At 37.8% G+C, this 5,565-nt stretch overlaps 1 pseudogene; it reads left to right on the forward strand.

Annotated features, from left to right (window-relative positions):
- The first annotated feature begins 632 nt into the window (after positions 1-632).
- Positions 633-5,565, forward strand: part of LOC106144413 — a 9,798-nt pseudogene continuing 4,865 nt past the window's right edge.

Raw genomic sequence — 5,565 nt, forward strand, 5'->3', positions numbered from 1 at the left:
GAGACCAGGAAAGCAGAAGCAGCGGCTGGGAGCACACTCGCCTAATATGTAAGCAAATATTAGCCTGAGGCGAACACGCCCCCTAAGGGGTGGGACTTATCCCTACAGAGAAAAACACACACACACACACAGTATTCTTAATCCTCCCACAACTCATTTCAGATACCTCTTTCTTCTTTTTCCACCTTACTTGGATTGGTCACCTCACCAATGATTCCTGTCCTTACAATCAGGATGAGCAATTTAGCACTGCCCTTAGCATCAAGAAGAGTGGGCAGAGGTCAAATCTGCTGCCTTCATGCTTTCAAGTTCCTTACACTGCAAGTATTAGTGACATCTCCCCTATATTTCCAAGGATAGGTACAGATGAAAATCTCCCTAGCCTTGCAGTTGCTCAGGGGAAAGACAGTTCTCTCTCTCCATGTACATAGGTTCAGACTCTCTCCTTGTATAAGACATCGATGGGGTAATAGGGAGTTTATCTCCCATCTTCCCATGCCACCATATGTTAGAAGAGTAATAGGGACAACCAAGCCCATTCACAACTTTGGAGCTAGTCACCCACACCTTTGATTGCAATGCCAGTTTGGCTGTGATGCCTAGGCAAGAAGTAGTGTTAGTTTTCTCAAGAGATGCACGTGGGGAATGTCAACTCTGTTATCTCCTGCACATTGTCAGGGGCAAGGGGTAAGAGGGGGCATCTCTCTTGCATCCACACCACCACATGACAGATGTGTATTTGGATAACTCTTCCAAACTTAAAGCTTCAGGCCCGAATAACTCACACCTCTGCCAATAGAGCTGATTCTATTGTGTTGCCCAGGTGAGGTGCAGGGCCTGCTCACCCTAGTGTGGGAGCTCATGCAGGGCAGGAACATCTCTCCTGCTCTTGCAACCTCAGAAACAGTTCACCCACCTGCCCCAGACATTTATGGGTGCCAGGGGACATTTCTGCCTCCTACCTATGCCACCACAAGACAGATGAGTAATGGGAACAACTGCCACTTACTCACTATTTTTGAGCTGACGCACCCACACCTCTGCAAGTAGGTTTGGTTCCATTGTGTTGCTCAGATAAGGCACAACAAGGCTTGCTCTTCTTAGGGTGACTACTGGTGGGGGACCATGTACAGCTGTTTTGTTTTTGTGATTCAGGGCCTGCTCTGCCACCTGCACAAGGCATTTACAGATAAAGATAAATGGCATCTATCTCATGTCTGTGCCGCCATACAGCAGATGAGGTGTGGAGCTAGGTCTCCCTTGCTCACCACTTCAGGGCTGGCTCACCCACACCTTCACCAAAAGGGTTGACTCTATGTTATTGTCCCGAAGAATTAAAGGTCCATTCTCCTGAGTGTTGCAGCTGTTTAGAGGCAGAGACAGCTCTCTTACTCTTATGAACTCACAGCCAGTTCTCTTACCTAAGTCACTTATTGAATGGCAGGAGAGAGAAGACATCTTTCCTTGACAACAGTTTTTATTTCTTTTTAACTTCAGGAAGATGACTTTCCAGGTTACAGACATTTATGGTGGTAGGATTTTCTTATTCTCAAACATTAAACATTTTACTCATTCACTTTTTTTTATATAGTTTCAGAATGAACACAAGCAAATATCAACACTTACTCTGGAGCTACAATTTTCAAAGAGAGCACTGGCATCTATAAACATAATTATATGTAATTTATCATTGTAAATGAAACAGTGAAATTCAATGAATTCAAGGTTGATATTTTCAAACATGCTACTTTAGTAATTGGACAGGTTTGCAACATAATTGGCCAGGAACAAAGAAATTCTGTATATTGATTTTTATGTTTTACAAAAAATAACTTAAGCCTTTTGTGTATATCTAAATGTAAAATGCAAAACTATACAATTTTCAAAGGAAAATGTGGGGAAATTATACAAAATTTGACTTTGGCAATGACTATTGGATGCAATACCAAAAGCAAAATCATTAATAGAATGGACAAATCCAAATTATGGTGAAAGGAATGAAAATATTTATAGGAAATTATAAGAGAAATGTCTGATAAATTAAAACTTTAAATGTATGTATTTATAAATATATATATGAAAACATATACATATATGTGAAACTATCAATATCTCCAAATGTCTCATCAGAAAATATATATCATATGAATATATGAATAGAAATTGAGGACACAAAATGATGATAATCTTTGTATTTCTTTATAAAACTATAAATTATTCAAATAAATATGTAATATATAACTAAGAGAAAAGGAAATACCAAAATAGTGGCACTAATACAATCTGACAATTATGTAACATGACATGAATTCTGATGTTTTGCTACTAAGAATGCAAATTCACTCCTAAAGTATATTAAAAAACAAAATTTACTGAATTACATAACAATCTGATCACTAATATTTGTTCTAATGATATAAACAAGTATATATGGAGAAGATGATGCCCCACTTAAATGTTTATTATTGATATGAGCATGGTCAATCACTCAGATCCATTTTATTTATTTATTTTTAAATTTTATTTATTTATTAAGGATTTCTGCCTCCTCCCCGCCTCCGCCTCCCCCTCCCCCGATCAAGTCCCTCTCCTCATCAGCTTGAAGAGCAATCAGGGTTCCCTGACCTGTGGGAAGTCCAAGGACCGCCCACTTCCATCCAGATTTAGTAAGGTGAGCATCCATACTGCCTAGGCATCAGGTGATGAAAAGGGACAGAGACAGAGACCCACATTGGAGCACTGGACAGAAATCTCAAGGTCCAAATCAGGTCCAGAAGGAGAGGGAGCACGAGCAAGGAACTCAGGACTGCGAGGGGTACACCCACACACTGAGACAATGGGGATATTCTATCAGGAACTCACCAAGGCCAGCAGGCCTGGGTCTGAAAAAGCATGGGGTAAAACCGGACTTGCTGAACATAGCGGACAATGAGGACTACTGACAACTGAAGAACAATGGCAATGGGTTTTTGATCCTACTGTATGTACTGGCTTTCGGGGAGCCTAGGCAGTTTGGATGCTCACCTTACTAAACTCAGATCCATTTTAATTAAAAGACATTATCTAGGTCAGGCTCAAAGAAATGACAAAAGCTACACCTGATCTGAGAACAAATGTTGATAATGTATTGAAAATACTGCTCATAGTTTCCTTTTCTTGGATAATTGCAACCTAAGACTGCTCCTCTAGAAAGACTAAAAAGCTACCTCCTCATTAAGCTGTATAAGAAAAAACAAGTTGTATTGTATCTCTTAATGTCAGAAGTAACACTTATAAACACTCACCTACATGCCTTTCTCAACTTGAGCTGGAAAAGAACAACAACAATGGACATGCCAAAGTGGACAAAGTGGGTGGGGAAAAGATCGTATGTCTCAGTCCTACACAAGGAACTAGAGACAACTGAGCAAAGCTGGAAGAAGGAGAGGAAGTCTTCCCCAGGGAAGAATCTAAACTCTTGCTGTAAACTGCCAGATGGTCAGACCGGAAAACACACAAGTTATATGCTATAGACTGAGCACACACACACACACACACACACACACACACAAATATACACAAAAAACACATGCACACATGCATAGCGTGTATACTCCTTACAGTTGTATGACTGTATCTAAATACATATATTTGCAATAAATTTGAAAGGGAGGCAATGCATTTGAAAGAGAGAAGGCTGGTTTATATTGGAGGGTTTGAAAAAAAAGAAAATAAGGGGAGAAATATGATTTTATTATAATCTCAAAAACAAAACAAAATCCATGGATCTGTAGATAATGGGCCCTAAGACAAAACTACTCCTATTATTCTAATAAATGAGCACATTGTTCAATTGTTCCCTTAGTATTTATCTTTATATCAGTAAATTATAACCTATCTCAGCACCTGTCAGAGGAGCTTCTTTTTGAAGAAGATTGAAAAAGTAACACAGAGATGCAGACTATGAATGTGGTTTTATTCAAACCTCAAAGTTACATCAATACCACACTCCTTGTTCCTAAGACTTCTGGAATCTCAAGAATGTGGAAATGGAAAAATGCTGAGAGATAGAGGTGGTGGATAAGTATAGTGCAACATTATTTCTGAGCAATAGTTATACCTGCCATCTATAAGTGCATGCTTAAGACCTTTGGAAAATCAGATATGACAAAATTCCAGCACATATGTAGGAAAGGATTAAAACATTGTGCTGCTCACCTACATGAATTTCTAGTCACAAATTCTGACTTGTGGTAGGACAATAACTTTTTTGTTCCAACTTGACCTGGGATATAAGGAAATAAGTATGTCACAAGAGATGGTCCTAAACCTGTGCATATACTGAAGCACTAAGTGGATTCAATGGGTTTCACAAAAGTAGCACATGAAATTGGCAGGAAAGTGTAGTAGTGATGGTAGGAATTTGAAGGGCACAAATGGAATATGGATTTAATTAAAGCATATGTGAAATTCTCAAACAAAAAAAGCAAAAATTATTTACAAACAATTGGTATATGATTACAAGCTGGCGGGATGGCTCAGTCATCAAAGGCTAAACACACTACCAAAAATATAAGAGTTCAGAGAGGGTATATGATTACATTGAATAATTTTTAAATTAAGTTTTATTTTTGAAAATGTTATTCATAAATGATATCATGTTAAACTGACATGATAAATTTTATTTGCACATGCTTTTTTATTTAAGCGTTGATAAATAACATTCTATTTTGCTGAAATTTATACTATTTCTCTACAATTTCTGCATAACATCTTTCTTGTGCCTTACTTTTCTGGAAGCAAACTATGTATACCTATATAAATACATAGTTTTTTTTTATTATTACTTAGTATAATAATAACATTATTATTACTTAGTATAGTAAAAATACATATTATGCACATTTTGCATTATAGTCATTGTTGAATTTCAATGTGTTTTCTCATTTTCTAAAATAAGGTATTGATGTTATTTTACCAATAACATCCATTTTGCCATTCACAATTAATGTATTTTAGTCTTATTTGATAGCTCAATAACTGAGGCAGGGCAATAGCAGAAACACAAGTAAACAAGGCAAACTCAAAATGAATAAGCAAAATTGTCCAAAACAATTTGGTCCTGGCAGTGGACCAAAACAATGGTACCTAATGACATGCACTCCAAGATAATCGCAACATGTTAGCTGTGACCACCAGTTTCAAAAGAATCAACTACAAGTGTTACTGCAAAAGTTTAATTTTCCTAACCCTATAAAATCCCTGACCCTTTTACAATAAAGAGTTTCTGCATTAGAATCTCTTCGAGACTATGTGATTGTCTCTGGCCACACAAATGGGAATTGCACAACAAGCAGCAGTAAAAAGCCCACAACAAATGTCACCCATAATGGACCTTATTCTTTTGCTTGCTTTTTGAGTCCTTCTTACCTTTTTTGAGGCATTTTTCTTTCTTGATTGCTTCCCCCACTGCTGTCCCTGTCCTTACTTTCTGCCAGCATCTTGAGTTTGCCCCCTTCTGCTTTTTCTGTAGAGTTGACCCCTATTCTAATTTTCTAAGCCCTTGGTGAGGTGGGGTTTTCTTTC

Source organism: Microtus ochrogaster, unplaced genomic scaffold (assembly GCF_000317375.1).
Source record: "Microtus ochrogaster isolate Prairie Vole_2 unplaced genomic scaffold, MicOch1.0 UNK64, whole genome shotgun sequence".
Classification (NCBI taxonomy): Eukaryota; Metazoa; Chordata; class Mammalia; order Rodentia; family Cricetidae; genus Microtus; species Microtus ochrogaster.